Source organism: Heterodontus francisci, chromosome 14 (assembly GCF_036365525.1).
Source record: "Heterodontus francisci isolate sHetFra1 chromosome 14, sHetFra1.hap1, whole genome shotgun sequence".
NCBI lineage: Eukaryota > Metazoa > Chordata > Chondrichthyes > Heterodontiformes > Heterodontidae > Heterodontus > Heterodontus francisci.
Genome location: NC_090384.1, coordinates 90,211,112 through 90,235,392, shown reverse-complemented (window position 1 = coordinate 90,235,392; position 24,281 = coordinate 90,211,112). Strand labels below are relative to the sequence as shown.

General features: G+C 42.4%; 1 protein-coding gene across 7 annotated transcripts in view; it reads left to right on the top strand.

Moving 5' to 3' along the window:
• The window catches only part of LOC137377146 (neuron navigator 2-like), a 984,055-nt gene that overhangs the window by 633,900 nt on the left and 325,874 nt on the right, over positions 1–24,281 (top strand). Inside the window, exon 1 of one of the 7 annotated variants that reach the window (XM_068046513.1) lies at positions 24,088–24,127. The exons of the other annotated variants lie outside the window; for them this stretch is intronic. The gene's annotated coding sequence lies outside the window, so the exon portion shown is untranslated. Of the gene's footprint in view, positions 1–24,087; positions 24,128–24,281 lie in introns of those variants that run through there. 7 annotated transcript variants of the gene reach the window in all.

Sequence of the window (24,281 nt, the reverse complement as noted above, 5' to 3'; positions counted from 1 at the left end):
CAAGCATTTAAAAAGGTGACAAGTAGTAACAAATAAAATATTTACTGAGCTGCCAAACTTGTGTTTCACCATTTGACTTTGGTATCAATTAGCCAGGCTAGTGAAATAAAAGTTCCCTCTGCCTGTTGACTGCAAGGGTCCTTCATGAAATGAGTTTGTGTCGTCTGAACACTTTTTCCTATGTTTCATGTCTCAACCCAGTTTCCTATGTGAAATGAGTTCTCTTAACCCAGTTCCTTGAGGACTTGGCTAACAGTTCAGAGCAGTTCCTGATTTAACATTGATTGGTCTGTTTCAGAGGCCACAAAATGGCTGGTGTGATTAATGGAAAAGATCTCTGAGATGCACTTCCGAAGAACAATCAGGGTAAAGGGAACTTTACTCTGTGTTTAACCATGTTTAATTTTACTTGGGAGTATTTGGTGCTGACAAGAAAATAATAGGTAACTAATAAAATATTTAAACAATTACAATATTGTGGCTTTCATCTTGGAAGCAACAGTTGGGCTAAATAGGTAAGTACACAGTGACCCGTCTGAAATGCTGACTCCTTTTGAACTGAAACAGAGGGAAGAGATCAATTAGTGTGAATTTGTTTCATACCAAGCTCTTTCATAGAAACATAATTATGGAAAAGGACAGAGATAGAACAGGAGTTAGAGTTCTCAGTTGTGGCAAGGCCAATTTTACTAAATTGAGGAGTGAGTTAACGAAAGTGGACTGGAAACAGCTTCTTGAAGGTGAATCAGTGTCAGAACAATGGAAGGCATTCAAAGGGGAGATTCAGGGGGTTCAGAGTAAACATGTTCCCATAAAGGAAAAGGGTGAGATGGCCAAATCTAGAGCCCCATGGATGTCAAGGAGCTTACAGGGTAAGATGAGGCAGAAAAGGAAAGCTTATGTCTGACACCGAGAACTCAATACCACAGAAAGCCGAAAGAAGTATAAAAAGTGGAGGGGTAAAATCAAAAAGGAAATTAGGAAAGCAAAGAGAGGGCATGAAAGAATAATGGCAAGCAAAATCAAGGTGAAACCAAAGATGTTTTATCAATACATTAAGAGTAAGAGGATAACTAAGGAGAGAGTAGGGCCCATAAAAGACCAAAAAGGTAACCTATGTGTCGGGGCGGAACATGTTGGTATGGTTCTTAATGAATACTTTGCATCTGTCTTCACAAAAGAGGGGGACAATGCAGATATTGTAGTTAAGGAGGAGGAGTATGACATATTGAATGTGATAAACATAGGGAGAGAGGAAGTATTAATGGGATTAGTATCCTTGAAAGTTGATAAATCACCAGGGCCAGATGAAATGTACCCTAGGCTGTTAAAAGAAGCAAGAGAGGAAATAGCAGAAGGTCTGGCCATCATTTTCCAATTCTCACTGGATACAGATGTGATGCTGGAGGATTGGAGAACTGCTAATGTTGTACCTCGGTTTAAAAAGGGAGCGAAGGACAGACCAAATAATTATAGGCCGTTAGTCTAATCTCAGTAGTGAGCAAATTATTAGAATCTATTTTGAGAGACAGGATAAACTGTCACTTAGAAAGGCACAGGTTAATCAAGGATAGTCAGTATGGATTTGTTTAAGCAACTTGGTCAAATTTTTTGAAGAAGTAACAAGGAAGATAGATGAGGGTGGTGCAGTTGATGTAATCTACATGGATTTTAGTAAGGCTTTTGACAAGATCCCACATGGCAGACTGGTTAAAAAAAAATTCTATGGGACCAGGGAAATGCAGGAAGGTGGATACAAAATAGGCTCAGTGGCAGGAAACAAAGGGTAATTGTTGACGGGTGTTTCAGCGACTGCAGGGCTGTTTCCAGTGAAGTTCCGCAGGGCTCAGTACTGGGTCCCCTACTTTTTGTGGTATATATTAACAATTTGGACGTAAATGTATGAGGCATGATCACGAAGTTGGCAGACGACACATTGGCTTATGGTGGATCGCGAGGAGGATAGCTATAGGCTGCAGGAAGATATTGATGGTCTGGTCAGATGGGCAGAAAAGTGGCAAATGGAATTCAACCTGGATATGCATTTGGGCAGGTCAAACAAGGCAAAGGAATACACGATAAATGGTAAAATCCTGAGAAGTGCAGAGGAAGTAAGGGACCTTAGAGTGAATATCCACAGATCTCTGAAAGTAGCAGGACAGGTCAATAAGGTGGTTAAGAAGGCATATGGAATCCTTTCCTTTATTTGCCAAGATATAGAATATAACAGCAGGGAGCTTATGCTGGAACTGTATAACTCATTGGTTAGGCCACAACTTGAGTACTGTGTGCAGTTTCTGGTCACCTCATCACAGAAAGGATGTAATTGCACTAGAGAGGGTGCGTAGGAGATTTACGAGGATGTTGCCAGGACTGGAAAAATGCAGCTATGAGGAAAGATTAGATAGGCTGGGGTTATTCTCCTTGGAACAGAGAAGGCTGAGGGGAGATCGGATTGAAATGTGCAAAATTTTGAGGGGCTTGGATGGAGTGGAGGTGAAGGGTCTATTCACCTTAGCAGAGAGGTCAGTGACGAGGGGGCATAGATTTAAAGTGATTGGTAGAAAAATTAGAGGGGAGATGAGGAAAAACCTTTTCACCCAGAGGGTGGTGGGGGTCTGGAGCTCATTGCCTAAAAGGTTAGTTGAGGCAGAGACCCTCAACTCATTCAAAAGGAGTCTGGATATGCACCTCAAGTGCCATAATCTGCAGGGCTACAGACCAAATGCTGGAAGGTGGGATTAGAATAGGTGGATCGTTTTTCGGCTGGCATAGACACAATGAGCCAAGTGGCCTCTTTCTGTGCCTTAAACTTTCTATGATTCTATTCTATGAAACACTAGAGACTGTTGATCGTTTTCAAATGAGTTAGCTTGTTGTGGAGTGTTTTTTTTATATCCTGTGTGACTATGTTTCCCTTGCCAATTTCCTCCCATAAAACTATAGAGGGCCACAGCACAAGAATCTCATTTGGCTCATTGTTTCATTGTGGGATTTTTGCAAGGCATTCATAAACTAATCCCATTCCTCTACTTTTAGAGCATAGCTGTGTATCTTCCGCTTCTTCAAATCCTTAAAATATGCAATAGTTTCTGTCTAAACCACTCTCTATGGCAAAGCATTCCATGTTTCAACAACTCTGTGCAAAAATTTTGTTTTAATTCAATCATGGGATGTGGGCATCACCAGCAAGGCCAGCATTTTCCCATCCCTATACAACTGAGTGGCTTGCTAGATGATTTCAGGGGCAGTTAAGAATCAACCACATTGCTGTAGGTCTGGAGTCACATATAGGCCAGAACAGGTAAAGACTACTGATTGCCTTTCCTCAAGGACATTAGTGAACCAAATATGTTTTTACAACAATCCAGTAGTTTGATGGTCACCATTACTGATGTTACCTTTTTTATTCCGGATTGGTTACGTTAACTGAATTTCAAATTCCCCAGCTACCATGGTAGGATTTGAATTCATGTCTCTGGATCGTTCATCCAGGTTTTTGTGTTATTAGTCCAGCAACATAACCACTATGCTACCATACCCCGTTTTGCCTAACTGCTTCTCTCTCATTTATTGCCCATTTAAAATTGATGACTTCATGTTACTGACTGCCTAACCAGATTCCCTATTTATCCTATTGTACCCTTAATAATTTTACAAACCTCCATTACATCTCCTTTTGGCCTTCTCTGCTCCAATCGAAGTAGTCTTTCCTCATGACCATAGTTTCTCATTCGAGGTACTATTCATGCTGTATGCTTTCTGTGGGTTTCATGCCATGTTTAAGGGGAATATGGTGGCATAGTGGCAATGTCACTGGGCTAGTAATCCAGAGGCCCAGGCAAATGTCCTGGAGACATGGGTTCAAATCCCAACATGGCAGCTGGTGGAATTTAAATTCAATTATTTTTTAAAATCTGGAATTGAAAGCTAGACTCATTAAATGTGCAATGAAACTATCATCGATTGTTGTAAAAACCCATCTGGTTCACTAATGTCCTTTAGGGAAGGAAACCTGCCGTCCTTACCTGGTCTGGTCTACATGTAACTCCACTCTCACGGCCATGTGATTGACTTTTAACTGTCCTCTGAAATGGCCTAGCAAGCCACTCAGTTGTCAAGGGCAATTAGGGATGGGCAACAAATGCTGGCCTTGCCGGCGATGTCCACATCCCATGAAAGAATAAAAAAAAATGCCCTTTCTTTAATGGGGTGAGCAAAACTGCACACAGTACTTTACAAATTCTGTTTCAACAAATCTATTGTTACCTCTTTACTATTGTACTCCATGCCCTATTTTAGAACCTGATGTAATATTGGTGTTTTGATGGCTTTATCTATCAGAACTCTCATTTTCAAATATGTAACTCCAACCCTCAGTCATTCTGGTCATCCACAATTTTCAATATGCACTTCCTACATAAGTTCAGATCATCTATATGCGGACCCAGTACTGACCCCTGGCGTGTACCATTTCCAACCCTTCTGCAATCCAAGGAACACCTACTAACCCTGATCCTTTCTAGTCTGCACATCATCCAACTCTCTACCCTTACTGCTGCATTTCCTATTCTAGCATATGCCTTAAATTTTTGTACCAAGCCTTCTGTGAAACCTCTTATCAAATGCCTCACATTCTTTCCAGAGTTCTTCTTGATTTATTCTTTCTTTCCCTCACATAAGGGGAACTGATGCTGGTTACAATACCCCTGCTGCTGAGGTGAGCTCATTTAGCACATTTCCGATCTGTTCTGTACAGCTGAGCTACTCGCTACAAAAAACTTGCTGATTTATTGGAGGAGCTATTGTCATTAAGTTCAGAATGTAACTTCATTGCTGAATATAATTTTGTCACTGTGCCAGTTAGAAAGCTAAGACTGCTCTCCTAATATACACTTAGAATTTCACTCGCATCTCGTAGACCTTTCCAGAAGATGTCAGCCCAAATGTTTCAAGTATGTTCTAACTATGAAGGATAACAGTTCATAAATATAATGGTCAGTTTATATATTGGGACATTAGAAGTAGATGAGTTATGGCTGTGGTTAAAAAAAAAAGACTCACCCCAGTGTAGTAACTGAGTCACAGACTAGTAAGGTTCTAGTTTTAATCGCAGGAGGCACAGAGTTAGCTGCTATGCTTAGCCTTATTGTCCTTGTGCCAAGGAGAGAAAATAATTGACCGATTCCTTTTTTAAAATGCTGTCTAGTCACACCTGCTTTAAAGTGCAATGTGTGCGTGCATGAGCTCAGGGATGTTACATCTGCACAGTCAACTGGTCTGAAAGGCAAGAAAAGATAATTCGGGGGGGGAATGCAGCTATGGTGTCCGAGAGTGGTTAGGACTGTGTTCATCAAAATGCTTAAAGTAAGTGCAAAAAATAGTGGGAAGAATGCGGGCTGGAAGGATTTTAAAAATAACAAAAGGGGACCAAGAAAATAATGAAGGTAAAGAAAGACTCTTAAAAAAAACTTCTTAGGAAGGGTAAAAGCTGTAAATATGTAAATACATCTTAGGGACTGCAGTAGGCTGAGGAGGGGGAAAGGATTTATCCTCCCTCATACTATCCAGTGATTCTTGCTGGAAAATATTTATGTGCGGACATTGGGTGAGCATGGTATTGTCCGGGATTCCCCACAGTCAAGTAGTCTGCTGACATTCACTATCTACGTTCTATGTATGTATCTATTCTACTATCTATGTAAGGAACCTTTACTTAACTCATACTACTTCTGATTTTCAATCTCATGTGGTGGTACGACAGGGCTTTTTTTCCCGACAAACAACTGTTAGAATTGCTCACTTATTATGATTCTCATTTGGAAAAGCAACTTGTGAGTTACTGGATGCTCCATAAGTACTGACTACTCAAATATCAACTCTGCATTGATCGCACAAAATGTTTTTGGCTGCTCTTGATCGTTCTTTCTGCAATTGTCCTTTACAAATGCACTTTCTGAAAATTACCAGCAGGGAGCAGCTCTTAACTCAAAACACTGAAATAGAGGCCTTCTGAAGCCTTCTTTGAATAGTGCCATGGGATCTTTATGCCCACTCCAGTGAGCTGTGAGCAAAGAAGTTGTTGGTTGTATTAGGTGGCAATTTTTTCTATTTTCTTCCCTCATTCCTGACTACACTAACACTTGTTGAAGTATAGTTCCATGGACATTAACAGAATTATGGCACCTTGCCCAAGTGGCTATTTGTTATGCATGAGTCTAAATTCCAGCAGATCATTCAGCCATGAATAACATCAACCGTCAAACCTGTCCTCACCATATAGACACACACACTCTTAGCAACATAATTTCCTCAATAGTGATCAGGAACAAGATCTCTGTTTGATTTTTTCCCCCCTATTTCCAAGTTGAGGACCGTTGAGTTTAATTCTGATGCCCCCATTGTTTCTCCAGTTACTGTCAGATGATTTGCCTTAGACCTGGCATCTCCCTGCCACATGAGACAGTGGTAGCACTCTCGCCTCTGCATTAGAAGGTTGTGCATTCAATCCCACTCCAGAAAGTTGAACACATAATTTAACCTGACACTTTAGTGCAGTTCTGAGGTACTGTTGGAGGTGTTTTGAATGATATTTTATTTAAACCAATGCCCCTTCTTCCCTCTCAGGTGGACATAAAGATCCCATAGCACTATTCAAAGAAGAGTGGGGGCGTTCTCTCTGGTGCCCTGACCAAGATTTATCCCTCAATCAATACCTAAAATAATGTGGTCATTCAGTTCGTTGCTTTTTATGGGAGCTTCCTGTGTCCAAATTTGCTGCCTCATTTCCTTATGTTACAACAGTGACTATACTTCAAAAGTACTTCATTGGTTGTAAAGCAGTTTGGGACATCCTGAGGTGGTAAAAGGTGCTATAGTCTTTTAATTCCCTGTGGCTTCATACTACATCATGTCATTCTTAGTACATTATTGAGGGAACTCATTAGATGCATTTCAAGTGATGAAATACATATTAGTCTCTGCATTCTCTGCAGCATTCAGCACCAGCAACACCGCTGCCCTTTGGTAAAGGTGTTCTAATACATATAATTGAAACAAAAGCAAAATGCTGGAAATCTGAAATAAAATGCTAGAAATACTCAGCAGGTCAGGCAGCATCTTTGGAGAGAGAAATAGTGTTAGCATTTCAGGTTGTTGACCTTTCATTAGATGCAACTGGGGCTTGAATTAGTAGTAATGTGGTCTTTGGTTAGCCTTTATCCACACATTTTTGTAAAATTGTCCTTGTGATGGCACTCCTGGGGATGACAGCTTGTTTTCTCATTGCTCCTTAACCCTTCTCACTCAAAATTCCGAGAATAGCTGTGAATCCTCATTGAAGATCCTGAATATTTAGGTAACCAGAACCGGGTGGTGGGGTGGGCGAGGGAGAATGTATTTGCTGTTCGTAGGCTCTAACATAGGGCGGGATTTTGACTTGGCGACGGGGATCTCGACCACTGGCAAAAGTGCAGGCGAAAGCACAGCATTGCCTCGTCTGGGGAAGGCACGCCAGATCAAGTGCCAATTAGGCACTTAAGTGGACAGCGGCAAGCATTGCCCGGGATCTATGACCCCGGCGGCGGAAGTCCCACTTGCTGAGAGCTGTCGGCCAATCAGAGACTGCAGTAGAATACTCACCCGAAGGCCTGGAACCAGCCGGCAAGCAACCTGCATGGGACATGCGGCATGCTCCCTGTGCGGCGATAGCCCCGCCCGCCCGCTGGGCTAATTCTGACGGCAGCGGGATGAGGTCTCAATTGGGCATTAATTGCCCGCTTAAGGGTCTCAATTGGCAGTGGATGGGAAGGTGTTCACAGACTTTCCCGTCCCAGACTTAATTTGGGTGGAGGCGAGAAGGTGACGGGGTCACCACCCCCGCACTCCCCGCACCCTCCACCATCCTACCTGATTTTCTGCTCTTCATGCTTCCAAACCTAACACGGGGGAGCATAAAATTCCCCCCATAGTGGTTATTTTCAAACCATTAATTCAAGACATAGTATTGCAAGATAATAATGAGAGATTTTGTAATCAGATATGTATAAAGTAACGTAATTGGAATGAAGTGGCAGGCTGTAAGAGTCTGTCTTCACATGATTTGTGTATCATCTGAATCCCGCAGCTGCAATATAACCTTGTAACTTACTCCAACTTCAATTATACATTGTACATTTGTGGTATCCGACTATCTAAAATTACAATGCAGATTAAGGCCAAAATGAAATGCAGCAAAATGCTGTTCGTTTCAGTTACATTTAAACAAATTTTAGTTCAGTTTAATTTGCATAATATGTCGGATAAGGAAGAAAAGGTTTGGCCTTTATCACAGAATTGTTACAACGCTGTAAGAGTTCCTTCGCCCCATCATGTCTGCACCAGCTCTCCTCATGAGCATTTCTCCCAGTGCCACTCCTCCACCTTCTCCCCGCAACCTTGAACACTCTTTCCCCTCATATAACTGTCGAATTCCCCTCTGAATGCCCCGACTGACTAACCACAAGCTGCGTGAAAAAAGCTGTTCCTCATGTCGCTTTTGCTGCTTTTACTTTAAATCTGAGCCTTTTCGTTCTTGGTCCTTTCACGAGTGGGAACAGTTTCTCCCATATCAAATCTCCTCTCAGCCCCCTCCTCACCAAAGAAAACAGCCCCAAACCCTCCAATCCATCCCCACAACTGAAGCTCCTCATCCCCGGAACTACCCCTGCAAATCCACCGTGCACCCTCTCCAATGTCCCCACATCCCTCCCAAAGCGTGGCACCCAGAACTGGACATCTCATACGGCATCTTATTGTGTCCTCACAACATTGCAAAGCATTCCCCATCCAAAGCATTCCCCATCCAATTAATTATTTTTGTCATGCACGCACTGTCATGTTAGCAAAGTCATGTGCATGTCATGTGCACAGCAAGATCCCACAAACAGCAAGAGATATAAATGAGCATTTTTTTTGGGTGGTTGAAGAAGTAATATTAAACATTGCACCAGCAGAATGCAACTTTCTTCTTTATTACATCAGATTAGACAACTTGAGTTTCAAGGCTTATCCAAAAGACTGCATTGCATGGAACTGTACTACATTTCCTACATTATATCCTTAAATTCTTTGTGTGGAGCTTAAGCCGCAACCTTCCGACTTGGAGGCGGAAAAACTTAAGTAACACCTGGAACTCCCTTCCTAACAGCACTATGGATGTACCTACACCACATGGACTGCAGCGGTTCAAGAAGGCGCCTCACCATCATCTTCTCAGGAGCAATTGGGGATGGGCAATAAATGCTGGCCAAGCCAGCAACACCCAAGTCCCATGAAAATAAAAAAAAACTGATAAGGGTTGTACCATTAAACAAAAATGACTTGTTACAAATACAGTTTTTAAAAGCAAGCTTAATGATAGCTAATGTTATTTTGTAATATCATTTTAGATAAAGGACTCCCCTTTCTTAAAATATGTTTACTTATACACCCTTTGTAATACCATGCTGTGAGGGCAGATGGACTACCTCTTTGATAGTGTCGCTGGTTTCACAATTAACTACTGAGTGGTACAAAAAAGTGGCCCGAGAAACTCATTTACCAATTTATTTTATTCTGTACAGGGAAGCATTTGTCCTCTGCTTACCACCTTCTCCTCACAACACCAGCCAAGATGTGATACTCAGTGAATTGGGGAATTGTGAATCTGCAACTTATCACTCATTGGCACAGGGCAATACCACCTCTCATTTTTGGTTGAATAGTTTTTGATAGCTGCAGCTTTATGAAAACTGATCAAAGAATGAAAACGTAATGCTCCAGGTGGTAATGTCACATTTGCACTTGACCAGTCAGCTTCAGACACACTGCTTTATATAACAAAGCACAGTTACAGACAAAAAACTTCTTGAGAAAGTGTTTTCTTTTCAAGGTCACTTACACTCAGCTCGCCCTGCAGAGATGATTATTTTTCTCATGACCTCCTGCCTCTTGCCTAGACCATCACTTCCTGTTGACCTTAAGAAGAACTTCAGTTACTGTCACTCTGGTGAAACACTGCATTTTGCTACCGCATGATTCCCCAAGTATATTTGCTGATACTGGCTGGGTTGTCTGCAGTGCTGAGTACCAAAACGTACATGGTAATGGACAAAAAGCAGGGAACAGAGGCCCAACCAGTCCCCATCCACCACCACCCTCCTCCGCCTGGCTGAACTTGTTCTCACATTGAACAACTTCTCCTTCAACTCCACGCACTTCCTTCAAGTAAAAGGTGTCGCTATGGGTACCCGCATGGGTCCTAGTTATGCCTGTCTTTTTGTGGGATATGTCGAGCATTCTTTGTTCCAGTCCTACTCAGGCCCCCTCCCCCAACTCTTTTTCCGGTACATTGATGACTGTATCGGTGCCGTTTCCTGCTCCCGCCCCAAACTAGAAAACTTTATCAACTTTGCTTCCAATTTCCACCCTTCTCTCACCTTTACATGGTCCATCTCTGACACTTCCCTTCCCTTCCTCGACTTCTCTGTCTCCATCTCTGGGGATAGGTTGTCTACCAATATCCATTATAAGCCCACTGACTCCCACAGCTACCTCGACTACACTTCTTCACACCCTACCTCCTGTAAGGACTCCATTCCATTCTCCCAGTTTCTCCGTCTCCGACGCATCTGCTCTGATGATGCTACCTTCCATGACGGTGCTTCTGATATGACCTCCTTTTTCCTCAACCGAGGATTTCCCCCCACTGTGGTTGACAGGGCCCTCAACCGTGTCCGACCCATTCCCCGCACCTCTACCCTCACCCCTTCCCCTCCCTCCCAGAACCGTGACAGGGTTCCCCTTGTCCTCACTTTTCATCCCACCAGCCTCCATATCCAAAGGATCATCCTCCGCCATTTTCGCCACCTCCAGCGTGATGCCACTACCAGTCGCATCTTCCCCTCCCTTCCCCTGTCAGCATTCCGAAGGGATCGTTCCCTCCGCGACACCCTGGTCCACTCCTCCATTACCCCCACCACCTCGTCCCCATCCCAGGGCACCTTCCCTTGCAATCGCAGGAGGTGTAATACCTGCCCATTTACCTCCTCTCTCCTCACTATCCCAGGCCCCAAACACTCCTTTCAGGTGAAGCAGCGATTTACTTGTACTTCTTTCAATGTAGTATACTGTATTCGCTGCTCACAGTGTGGTCTCCTCTACATTGGGGAGACCAAGCGCAGACTGGGTGACCGCTTTGCGGAACATCTCCGCTCAGTCCGCAAGCAGGACCCTGAGCTTCCGGTTGCTTGCCATTTCAACACTCCCCCCTGCTCTCATGCTCACATCTCTGTCCTGGGATTGCTGCAGTGTTCCAGTGAACATCAACGCAAGCTCGAGGAACAGCATCTCATCTACCGATTAGGCACACTACAGCCTGCCGGACTGAACATTGAGTTCAATAATTTCAGAGCATGACAGCCCCCCACTTTACTTTCATTTTTAGTCATTTTTAGTTATTTTTTCTTCCTTTTTTTTGCATTCCTTTTTAAATTTTTTGCATTTATTTCATTTCATCTTAGTTTGTTCAGTTTGCTTACCCACTGTTTTTTTCAGGTTGTTTTTCTTCAGGTTTGCACTTGCTGATGTTCTACATTCAGTATATTCACACCTAATCTGTACTAATGCTTTGTCTTTCAAAACACCATTAACATATTGTTTGCCTTTGCTCCGTGACCTTTTGGTCAGCTATGTGGCCTGGTCCAATCTGCACCTTCTCCTTTGTTATCTCTTGCCCAACCCCCACCTCACTTGTTTATAATCTGTGACTTTTCTAATATTTGTCAGTTCCGAAGAAGGGTCACTGACCCGAAACGTTAACTCTGCTTCTCTTTCCACAGATGCTGCCAGACCTGCTGAGTGATTCCAGCATTTCTTGTTTTTGTGACAAAAAGCAGGGGTTCGGGACAAGCACGATTGCTGTTCCAAAGAGCCAGCACAGGCACAATGGGCTGAATGACCTCCATCTGTGCTTTAACTCTTTATGCTACAATGAGCTTTCCAAATGTAGAAAATTTGAGGAACCAAGTCAATTCGGCTCCCTCTCCTGTAATGTTTCAGTGAATTATTAAAAAGGGTTTTGTCTTTGAGATCTTAGTGGTTAAATGCAATGCCCAATGTAACATTGTAAATTGTCCCCTCTCCTCAGGTACGATCCACCTCCTTTTCAAGACTGCAGTCATAGGCCTTCTTTGACCTTCGCTGTCCCTGCAAACTACTGTCCCTTCTTCAACCTTCCTTTCCTCCCCAAAGTCCTTTAGAGTGTTGTTGCCTCCTAAATGTGAGGCCATTCTCCCTTAACTCCCTGTTTCAATCTCTCCAATCAGGTTTCTGCCCCTCCCATAGCAGTAAAACAAAGCTAATTAAAGTCTCAAAGTGCATCACTTGTGACTATGATCATGGTGCAGTATACTTCCTCATCTTCTTTGGCCTCTCCACAAGTTTTGAAATGGCTGACGACACCAGCTTTCTCCAATGCAGATCCTAAAGTGCTTTACACCCAATGAAATATTTTTGGAAGTGTAGACACTTTGTAATGTAGGAAACATGGCAGCCAGCAGCACCTCTGACAAATAGAAAAGTGATAATGACCAGATCATTGATTTTAGTGATGTTGGTTGAGGGATAAATGTTGTTTATTACACCAGGGAGAACTCCCCTGACCTTCCTCAAAATAGTGCCATCTAATCTTTCACACTTCAAAGGGCAGTTTAACAGCACCTCCATCAGTACAACATCCCCTCAGCACTGGCTGGGCTGTCAGCTATGGTTATGCACTCAAGTCTCTGGAGGGGGGAGGGGGGGTGGGGGGGGCGGGGGGGTGGGGTGGTTGCTTGAACCCACATTCTCTGGCTCAGAGGCAAAAGCACTACCAAGCAGCCAAGGATGATACCTGTTCCCCAGCTGCTGGTATCACAGCCAGAGCAAACTTCAAAGCACATCAAGCCAAAGGTTGAACAGAATGAAATCTTGTGGAAAAGTTTTGCCTTTTTCATGACAATATGAGCACATGAAAAATCTAAAGAACAATGCCTGCTGGTTGCCAGTACTGGTTACACTGTTGAATATTGATGCATGAACTGATTTTACATTACATTTGTAACTCTGTCGACCAACCAAGCAGTCGCTTAACAGTTTTCGCTACTTCTGAAACCCCACACCATTTTCAGTTGTTATCACCCACCAAAGCAGAAATGAGCATTTCAGTTGCATTATTTTGTTTTGTGAACATTATTTATCAGGACTTTGAAGCTAATGAAAATAGTCATTACTTTACAAGCAATTTGAAAAATTAGTCTGAGTAGCTTGCAGATTTTGCTTGTAAATTGTTTCCAGTAAGGTCTTTACCCTTTGTTGAATTCCCAAATTATCATACTCTATTTTGCCCAAGGCTGCCCCACACAGATTGATTCACTCTTGCCGCCAAGTTCCTGTTTCTCAGCATTTTCCATTGCAGTATAATCAGATAATTAGGAAGATTGGTTCCTACATAGAAAGACAAAAGAAAGGCTTCCATTTACATTGCATCCTATCAAATCTCCCTGAAATGCCTCAGAATGCTTCACATACAATAAATTACTTTCAAAATCCAGTGATTGTGATGTCATCAACAACAACAACTTGCATTTATGTAGTGCATTTAATGTAGCAAAACATCCCAAGGCACATGTTCGCAATCCCTTAGCAATTTTGTGCACAAGATCCCTCTAACAGCAACCAGCATGGACTCGATGGGCCGAATGGTCTTCTTCTGTGCTGTAAATGACACTATGACTCTAGGTAACTGATCAGTTAATTTGGTTTTCAAGTGAGTTCTCTGCACTCCTCAATTCTGACCTCTTGGGCATCCCGGATTTTAATCACTCCAGCATTGTCAGCCGTGCCTTCAGTCACCTAGATCCTAAGTTCTGGAATTCTCTCCCTAAATCTCTCTGCCTTTTGATCACTCTCTCCATCTTTAAGAAACGCCTTAAAATTTACCTCTGTTCTAATATCTTGATGTGAAATTTTGATAACATTCCTGTAAAGCACCTCGGGACATTTTATCATGTTAAAGGCGCTATATAAATGCAAGTTAGTTTAGTTGAGGGAAGAATGTCGGCCAGGGCATCAGAAAAATTTACAGCTCTTCTATGAATAGTGTCAGGTGATTTTAGCATGCATCTCAACCTAGAACTAATAGATGGGATCTTGTCTCATCCAAAGAATGGCACTGATTTCACAAAAACTTTTTTGGATGTCTACCTGGCTGCATTTTCTCCTGCTATACTGTACCCAGTCCTGATAGAATGTGGAATTAAAAATAGAGAACTTCAAAAATTTAGTTACTCTTCTTGACACATGTATGTTTCCTCTCTTTTCCCCTTGCCCCACTCCTGCCCCACACATTTTACATCTAAACTGATAACAGATATCACACATCTATAACAGACTGGCAAAAGATGAGCGCTGGATAAATTTGATCAGCAAATACTTAAACAATTTCCACACAGACCAGGAATGTCCCAGGTTCAATCCTTCGTCTGAGCTGAGTTGATTGATTTTGGCTAGCATGATGCTGGGGAGTTACAATTGAAGTCGGACTCAAAAGTTGGGGGGATATTGGTCAGTGTTCTTGTTGCCTTTTCCCAAGTGTACCATTCAACAACCTTTCTGGAACTGTATGTCAAGAGAAAAGAAGATTGGGCTCATCAGTGATGCTCCTACAATTGAAAACCTTGACATCGTTCACTATTGAGGGTCAAATGTGAATATTGGCCCCTTGTTCAAGTAGTACCAGTTCCTGATTTTTGTGGAATAGATCTCCAGCAAGAATTTAGAGGCTAAAGGTTTGAAAGTGGGCATTTTATTAAATAGCTGTTTTCTGTCAATTATAAAATAAAATACTTGTGCATTATGGTTTGAAACCAACGGGTATCATTGTTCAAAAGTTTGTGCTTAAAATCTTAAATATCAACAGTAAAACAGAGTTTGCCTTTATGTAAAATTTGAAATAGGGTTTGTTGCTGTTGATGCAAAACATTACTCTTGTGTTCAGCATTTATTTCATAACAGAAATAAAATGACAACATTGACAACTTAAATTAATAATGGACATTTAATGGAGGAAAACATAAGATAATTCACAGATGTATGAAAAAAAAGACGCTGAGCCAATGCAGAAAAGATCAATGAGGTTGGTTTTTAAGGACGGTCTCGCGAAGAAGGAGAGGGCTGTGGAGATGCAAAAAGGGTTTATGGAGGGAATTCCAGAAGGTATGCCCTCAGCACTGGAAGGCGTGACTGCCTGTAGTAACAGAAAAGGAGGGTGGATGCACAAGTGGCTGGACTCAGAGAGGTTAGGCGGGAGGTTGTAGGGTGTGAGCTCACAGAGGTGTGGGAAAGAGGCCACAAAGGGATTCAAACATGAGAATGAAAATTTCAAACTGGAGCTGTTGGGCTCAGCAAAGACAGGTGATGGATAAGCAGGACATGCACAGGATAAGATGGTCACAGTTTTACACAGGGTGGAGGTTGGGCCACCAACCAGGAGAACATTGCAGTCATCAAGCCTGGAGGTAACAAAGGCATGAATGAGGGTTACATAGGAACGTAGTGGGCCATTCAGCTTGTGTTCCATCATTCTGTTAGATTATGCCTGGTCTGTATCTTAACTCCATCTTACCTGTCTTGGTTCTGTTACCATTAATACCCTTACTTAACAAAAGTCTATCAATCTCAGTTTTGAAATTCTCAATTGACCAAAGCCTCAGCAGCTTTTTGGGGTCAATAGTTCCAGATTATTCACTATCCTTTGTGTGAAACAGTGCTTCCTGACATCACCTTTGACTGGCCTAGCTCTAATTTTAAGGTATGCCCCCTTCTTCTGGATTCCCCCACTCTATTGGCTCTATTACCTGTGATCATTTTAAATATTTCAATCAGATCACCCCTTAATCTTCTATATGCAAGGGGAGAGAAGCCTAGACTGTGCAACTTGTCCTCATTATTTAATGCTTTTAGCCCCAGTATTATTCTGGAGAATCTGCACTGCACCCCCTCCAAAGCTACCAGAGCAAATTGCAGTACTTCAGATGGGGGTTTAACCCAAGCCCTGTCCAACTGTAACATAACTTCCTCCCCTTTCTGTTTTAGCCCTCTTGAGATAAAGACCAACATTCCATTAGCCTTTTTAATTATTTTTTGTACTTGTCCACTAGCTTTTAGCTATTTTTGCACTTGGACCTCTAAATTTCTCTGTTCATCCACAGTTCCTAGCTTCTCACCATTTATAAAATATTATGATCTTGGGTCCAAAGTGGATGACCTCACACTTCCAAACATTAAACTTCATCTACCACAGTTTTGCCCACTTACTTAATTTATCAATGTCCCTTGGAAATTTATTGCTGCCATCAATGCTATTTATTGTGGCACCTGAGTGTGATTCCCAAATTTAGATAGGTGACTATCTATTCCTTCATCCAAATCATTTATAAATATAGTGTAAAGATGAGGTCCTAGTACAGGTCTCTGGAAGACACCACTGTCAATTTGAGTACATACTCATCATCGCAACTCTCTGTCTCCTACCTCCTAATCAATTCCCCATTCAAGCCTCCAATTCCATGTGCTCTCATTTTTTTTTAACAGTCTCTTATGTGGAACTTTGCCAAATGCCTTCTGGAAGTCCACACAAATAGCATCCATCGACATTACTTTATCTACCATGTTTGATACTTCCTCAAAAAATTCAACTAGGTTAGTTAGACATGACTCTGATCAACTCATACTAATCCAAATGCTCAGTCAGTCTATCCCTAATTACAAATTCTAGTAACTTCCCCACAATTGGTGTTAGTCTGATAATTTCCAAGTTTATCTCTCCTACCTTTCTTAAATAATCAAGTGATATTAGCAATTTTCCAATCCAAGGAGACAACAACTGGATTGAGAGAATTGTGGAAGATCATGCATAACGTATCAACAGTTTCCCTACCTACTTTTTTTAAGTAGGTAAGTCCAGGATACTCCAGATGGTCCTAGAAGAGTGAATCGTTTCCAGTGGCATATAGGCTGCAGGCAGGATGAAGATGGGGTAGGTGTTTTGATGAGGGAGATGTTGACGAATTTTGAAAGGGAGATGGATGGTCCCCAAGGAGAGGAAATCATTTACGATGCCAGCTAACGTGGGGGTTAGGAAGGGAAGCTGGGAGTTTCATGTGATTGAGATCAAAGGAGTTTTGTGGATGAGATGATCTTGGCAAGAAGACATGGAGATGGGGGGGTGTTCAGGTTTGAAGTAGAAGGGGGACAGGAGGAGGTTCAGCTTGGACAAGGAAAAGGAGGGGAGGCAGCTGAACAGAATGTCTCCATCTGGCTGACAAAATAATCCATGAGCTTCTTCCATTTTGATAACGGTGAGGGTGGAGGGCAGAGGAGTTTAAGTAGATACATGGTGGTATAAAAAAGGAACCTGGAATTACCTTTTTCACTTCAGATAGTCCTAGAGTTTTGAATAGTTTTGGCAGAGGAGAGTGAGGTCTGACAAGCCTTGATGTGACTCCACCACATCTGCAGATGGGTGGCTAAGACAGTTTTGCACTACTTTTTTCCCCCGATTTTTTCCACTCCTCTTCTGAAGGCAGTAGTGTACATGGGTATCGTTCCATTTGAGCTAACACCCCTCTAGCATTTGCTGAAGTGGGTATTGAAGGTAGAAATAGAAACAGTCAGTGAAATGGACGAGACAAAAAGGGATAGACTGACTGAGCATTTGAATAAGTATGAGTTGATCAGAGTCTTGTCTAACTAACCTAGTTGAATTTTTTCAGTAAGTATCAAACATGGTAGATAAAGGTACGTCGATGGATGTTATTTATGTGGACTTCCAGAATGCCAGAAAAGTGCAGGCATGAACAATGGATTTCGCAGGAGTACTACATTTCAAGTTGAACATGCAGTTTTTATTTTGCAGCTATAGTTTCCTTTTTATTCTCTAAGTGCCAGTTTGCAGTGTCAGCCATGACTCAGTTGGTAGCACTGTTGCCTCTGAGTCACAAAGTTCCAGCTTCAAGCACCAACTCCAGGACTTGAGCACAAAATGCAAGGCTGGCACTGCAGGACAGTACTGAGGGAGTGCTGTGATGTCTTTCAAATGCGAAATTACATCGAGGCCTACCCTGCCCTCTCAGGTCATTGTAAAAGATCCCATGGCATTATTTCGAAGAAGAGCAGGGGAGTTGTTCCTGGTGACCAGGCCAATATTTATCTCCCGATCAACATCACACAAACAGATTATCTGGTCATTATCACATTGCTGTTTGTGGAAGCTTGCTGTGTGCAAATTGGCTGCTGCATTTCTTACAGTGCAACAGTGATTTCACTTCAAAAAGCACTTTGTTGGCTGTAGAGCGTTTTGAGAAGTCCGGTGGTCGTGAAAAGTACTATATAAATGCAAGTCTTTCTTTCTCCTTCACCTCTTAGATGCAAGCCACAGTAGAGGTGACACTTTAGAGGAGTACTAAAGGTCTGCTATTATGGGTGCTGTCTTTTGGATGAAATGTTGAACTTCAGGTGGATGTAAAAGATGCAATGGTATTATCTCAAAGAAGAGCAGTGAATTCTGCTGATACCCTGCCTAACATTCTTCCTTCAAACAGCACCATCAGAAACAGATTATCCAGTCATTCATTCACTTGTTGTTTGTGTGCTTTTGGGCAAATTGACTGCCATGTTTGTGTACCTAGCTGCAATGATTGCACTTGGAAAGTAATTGCCTGCAACTCATGTGGAGTATAAACACTAGCATAGGCTAGTTGGGCCGAATGGCTGTGCTCCATATTCTACGCAAAAACTTTGGCAAATCATGAGGATGTGATAAGACACTTATAAAATGTCAGCTCTTTCTTCATTTCTTAGCACTAGAATTACTATTGATCGGGCAGTTTCAGGAATTCTTCAACTAGTGGGTAAGAAATTATTACTATGACCAGGATCTCCAGTAGAGATGGAAGCACATTATTCCAACCTACATATTGGGCTGAATTCTGTTGGCCTTCCCGACTTCGGGAGCATCTGGAAAATGCCTCTGGAGAGTCCTGCCACGGGCCTCGATGCCAGGAAGGGCCTGCCCCATATTACCGGCAGCGGTGTGGTCTCATGGTGCCCCACCCCCTCTCACCGCCACTCGGTGGCAGGACCAAAATTTAAATGTTTCAATGGATGCTAATGAACAAATAATTACTTACCTCGTCGCTCTGGCCGTCCCACTCCCATATTATGGTTGGTGGCTGGCACTCCATCTGCCATCCGATCCCCGGCCAGTGAAGTATGGCGGAACACTGGTGGGGAGGGGGGGAGGGAACATAGGCACGGGAGTAGGCCATTCAGCCTATCGAGTCCTGCCCCACCATTCAATATTATCATGGCTGATCATCCATTTCAGTGCCTTTTTCTAACACTGTCCCCATATCCCCTTATGTCAATTGTATTTAGAAATCTGTCAATCTCTGTTTTAAACCTACTCAATGACTGAGCTTCCGCAGCTCTCTGGAGTAGAGAATTCCAAAGATTCACAACCCTCTGAGTAAAGAAATTTTTCCCCCTTATTTTGAAATTGTGTCCCCTGGTTCTGGACTCCCCAACCAGGGGAAACATCTTAGCTGCATCTACCCTGTCTATCCCTTTAATTATTTTGTAGATTTCAATGAAATCACCTCTCATTCTTCAAAACTCTCGAGAATACAGGCCCAGTTTCCCCAATCTTTCTCCATATGACAGTCCCGCCATCCCGGGAACAAGTCTGGTGAACCTTCACTGCACTGCCTCTATGGCAATAATATCCTTCCTAAGGTAAGGGGACCAAAACTGCAAACAGTACTCCAGGTGTGGTCTAACCAAGGTTCTATACAATTGAAGCAAGACTTCACTTCTCCTGTACTGAAATCCTCTTGAGATAAAGGTTAACATACCATTAATCTTCCGAATTGCTTGCTGCACCTGCATGTTAGCTTTCAGTGACTTATTGACAAGGACACCCAGGTCCCTTTGTACATCTACACTTTCTAATCTCTTACCATTTAAGAAATACTCAGCACAACCATTCATCCTACCAAAATGGATAACCTCACATTTTTCCACATTATATTCCATCTGCCATGTTCTTGCCCACTCCTATGTCTGTCCAAATCCCCATGAAGCCACTTTGTATCTTCCTCACTACACATATTCCCACCTAGTTTTGTGTCATCCGCGAACTTGGAAATACTACATTTTGTCCCACATCAAAATCATTGATATATATATTGTGAACAGCTGGGGCCCAAGCACCGATCCCTGCAGTACCCCACTAGCCTGCCAACGCAAGAATGACCCGTTTATCCCTACTCTCTGCTTTCTGCCTGTTAACCAATCCTTAATCCATGCCGGTATATTCCCTCTATCCCATGTGCTTTAATTTTGCTAACCAATCTCCTGTGGGGGACTTTATCCTTCTGAAAATCCAAGTATACCACGTCCACCGATTCCCCTTCATCACTTCTGTTAGTAACACCCTCAAAAAACTCCAACAGGTTCGTCAAACATGAATTCCCATTCAGAAATCCAGTTGACTATGCCCAATCAGATCATCATTATCCAAGTGTCCATTTATCACAGGCTTTAGAATAGATTCTAGCATTTTCCCAACGACTGATGTAAGGCTAACAGGTCTGTAATTCCCTCTTTTCTCTCTTCCCTTCATTTTTAAATAGTGAGGTGACATTGGCTACCTTCCAATCTGCAGGAACCGCTCCAGAATCTATAGAATTTTGGAAGATGATCACCAATGCATCCGCTATCTCCATAGATACCTCTTTCAACACTCTTGGATGTAGAATATTAGGGGGACTTATCAACCTTCAGCCCCATTAATTTCTCTAATATATCCTTCTTGCTAATACTAATTTCCTTCAATTCCTCATTCCCCCTGTTACAACCAGGTGAGAAAGGGGTCTAGGGCTCCCTCTCAGCCTTCACCTAGTCTTACCATAACAGGGTTTAATTTTACACACACCTTGTTTTTAGCTCCCCCTTGGTGAATCCTTGTTCACTGCTTTCCAATTATAAGGCAAAGAAACCAGCACAAACAGGTTTTCTTAGGTTTAAAGAAGAAAGGTTGAAATTTATTAAACTGTAATTCAGTTGATGCCTACGGATACACGACGTGCCCACGCTAGCATGCATACATGATACGCACATGCAAGTAGAGACAGAAAAGAGCAGAAGAAAAAAAAAGGAAAAGTTTTTGTTATGGTTTTTGGAGCTCACTGTAGAGTCCTTGATTGTAGGTAGATCTTGCTTTCGTTGGGGCCCAGTATTCTTCTTAAACTTCGTTCGCTGTAGGAGACTTTTCTTTCTTGGTGTTCATGGGTCTTCAGTGGATTCTGAGAAAGGGATGGGAGCAGACAGGAGAGATCTTCTCAGTCCAGGAGCAAAAAGTCTTTCTCAATTCAAACTCTCTGTGGCTAGTTCAAAAGACCCTGGAACAGCCAGTTAGTCATGTGACCAGCTGGTCCAACCAGTCCTGGCCCCTGTGGATTGCATCACCCCAGCAGGCCCTGAAATGCGCTGCCGCACACCCTCACTGTCCAGTGATCAAAATCCATTGTGGGATGAATGTGGCTGGGAATAGTCCTTTGTTTACACAAGCACCGTCAGTGAGTATGCAAATGCTTTTTCCAACCATGGCTGATCCGTTCAACAAGTCATTTTCCCGCTCCAGCAACAGTTCAAAATCAATGTTCATATGACAAAACCAATGTGCCTTCTTCTTGGCAGGTGGAGGCCTGCATAACACCCCCTAATTCCTTGGATCTCTAATTCTGGGAGATTTCTTGTATCTTCCTCAGTAAAGACAGACACAAAGTAATCATTTAGCTCCTCTGCATTTCTCTATTTCCCATTATAAATTCTCCTGATTCTGCCTGTAATGGACCACATTTGTCTTCACCAAACTTTTCCTTTTTATGTGCCTGTAGAAGCTTTTACAAAGAACAAAGAACAGTACAGCACAGGAACAGGCCATTCGGCCCTCCAAGCCTGCATTGATCTTGATGCCTGCCTAAACTAAAACCTTCTGCACTTCCGGGGTCCATATCCCTCTATTCCCATCCTATTCATGTATTTGTCAAGATGCCTCTTAAACGTCGCTATCGTACCTGCTTCCACCACCTCCCCCGGCAGCAAGTTCCAGGCACTCACCACCCTCTGTGTAAAGAACTTGCCTCGCACATCCCCTCCAAACTTTGCCCCTCTCACCTTAAACCTATGTCCCCTAGTAACTGACTCTTCCACCCTGGGAAAAAGCTTCTGACCTTTACAGTCCATTTTTATATTTTTTGCGAGCTTACATTCATATTCTATTCTCCCTTTCTTTATCAGTTTCTTGGTTCTCCTTTGTTGTATTCTAAAATCCTCGCAATCCTCAGGTTTGCTACTATTTCTGGCAACTTTATAGGCCTTTTCTTTTAATCTTATACAATCCTTAACTTCCTTTGTTATCCATGGTTGACTGCCTTTACTTTTGGGGTTTTTGTTCCTTGAAGGAATGTATAGTTGCTGTAAACTCTGTAATATTTCCTTAAAGACGATCTATTACCTATGTACTGTCATACCCTTTATGAGGAGTAACATCACACCTTTTTGATTGGTCTAGGGGGTGGTGGGAAGAGCTAGAGTTTAAAGTTTAGAAACTTTGGGGGGTAGGTCAAGATTGCAAGGTAAGTTTTTTTGGAGGGGGCGTGAGCAAGTAATAACGTATTTACTCATTGGGGGGGATAGGAGGGGGTCTTGAAATTTTTGATACGTTTTTCACTTTAAATTAATACTTCCTATAATTTTAAAAATGTTAATGAAGTGGAAGGGCTTGAAGCCTGTTAAAAAGGGCACCGGCGCCTGTGCGATGGTGCCGGACACTGGCCCACCCCATCCATGCCATCGGGGGTGGGGGTGGAGGTCTGCCCTGGCCATATAAAGGAGCCGCCGCGTTTAATATTGCAGTGGCTCCACGGAGCAAATCTCACGCATGCACCCCGCCATCTTTGAAGCTCGCGCCAAGAACGGCGGCGAGCTGATAAAATTCAGCCCATTGTTTTGCTTGCTCTCCATCCACTTAAATAGGCACAATCAATTTGTTTTGTTTTATAATGCTTTACAATGCAGTTAGGAAGGACACATATTTTCTGCTTCCTGCAGTAATCCTTAAGTCTTTTCTCTAAAGTTTCACACAATGGCTGATCTAACAATTCCACCCATTGACTTATTGCCAGTTCAGATATCCAGGTGCTGAGATGAATTGTTGCTGTGTAAGGATCATAGTTTTAACCATCCCCCTCACTGCTTTACTGAAAGTAAAGGACAGTGGGGGGAAGGGGTGCTGGGAGCTTAGGTTGAACATTGAAATGGCACTGGGAGTATGTTTTCTGTGAATATACTTAAGGGCTTTGTTAGGCCTCATTATGGAGCAGTTTTCAAAACGACAGTAAACTACATTTTTCTCTGTTCAACTTGCTCATTAATGTCATGACGCTAACTGATGTAATTGAAATTGATTGTCTTGTGATATTATGTTATATTTATTGGGTTATATAACATCCCACATTTTCTTATCAAATGAAGTTTGGACTCTAATTTTAAGCATGATGCAACTTTAGTTTCTGTCAACAAGGCAGAGAATGATTTTTAGCATTGCTTATTTATATAACTGAACCAATATAACTGAACCAATTTTTGTTTTGGCATTAATTATGAGAAGTCAATATATCCTTCATTCCAAAAATTTTGGATCATCATCCCTATTGATTTGCACTGCAGGAGTAAAGAGTCAAACTGTGAGCACACTCAGAGGGTGGAGTACCCAGTAAGCACTGGAAGCTTTAAGGGAATTACAGCTTTAATTTTCATTGTTTTGAAGTGAAAGAAGGTCTCAGTCATCTCGGGTTGCCCAGTGACCGAATAGGGAAAAGAAATGCAGCTGTAAAATGTCCAACTGAAACCTTGCACTTTGACCATTTAGTACGAGCTGCTTTTCTTTTATGATGTCAGTTTTTTCCCTTGAGTAACAAGATCAAAGATTTCAGCTTCTTGAAAGGTTAGTACAGCACAAACTGTATCCTTGTATGTATAGCCAGCAGTTGTTTCTGGTTGTGAAAAGGTAGCTAATTTTGTTGATGAAGCCTATTTCTTTGTTCAGACTCTCTTGTTTTGAATTCTCTATTTGCGATACTTCTACTACAGAGATAGAC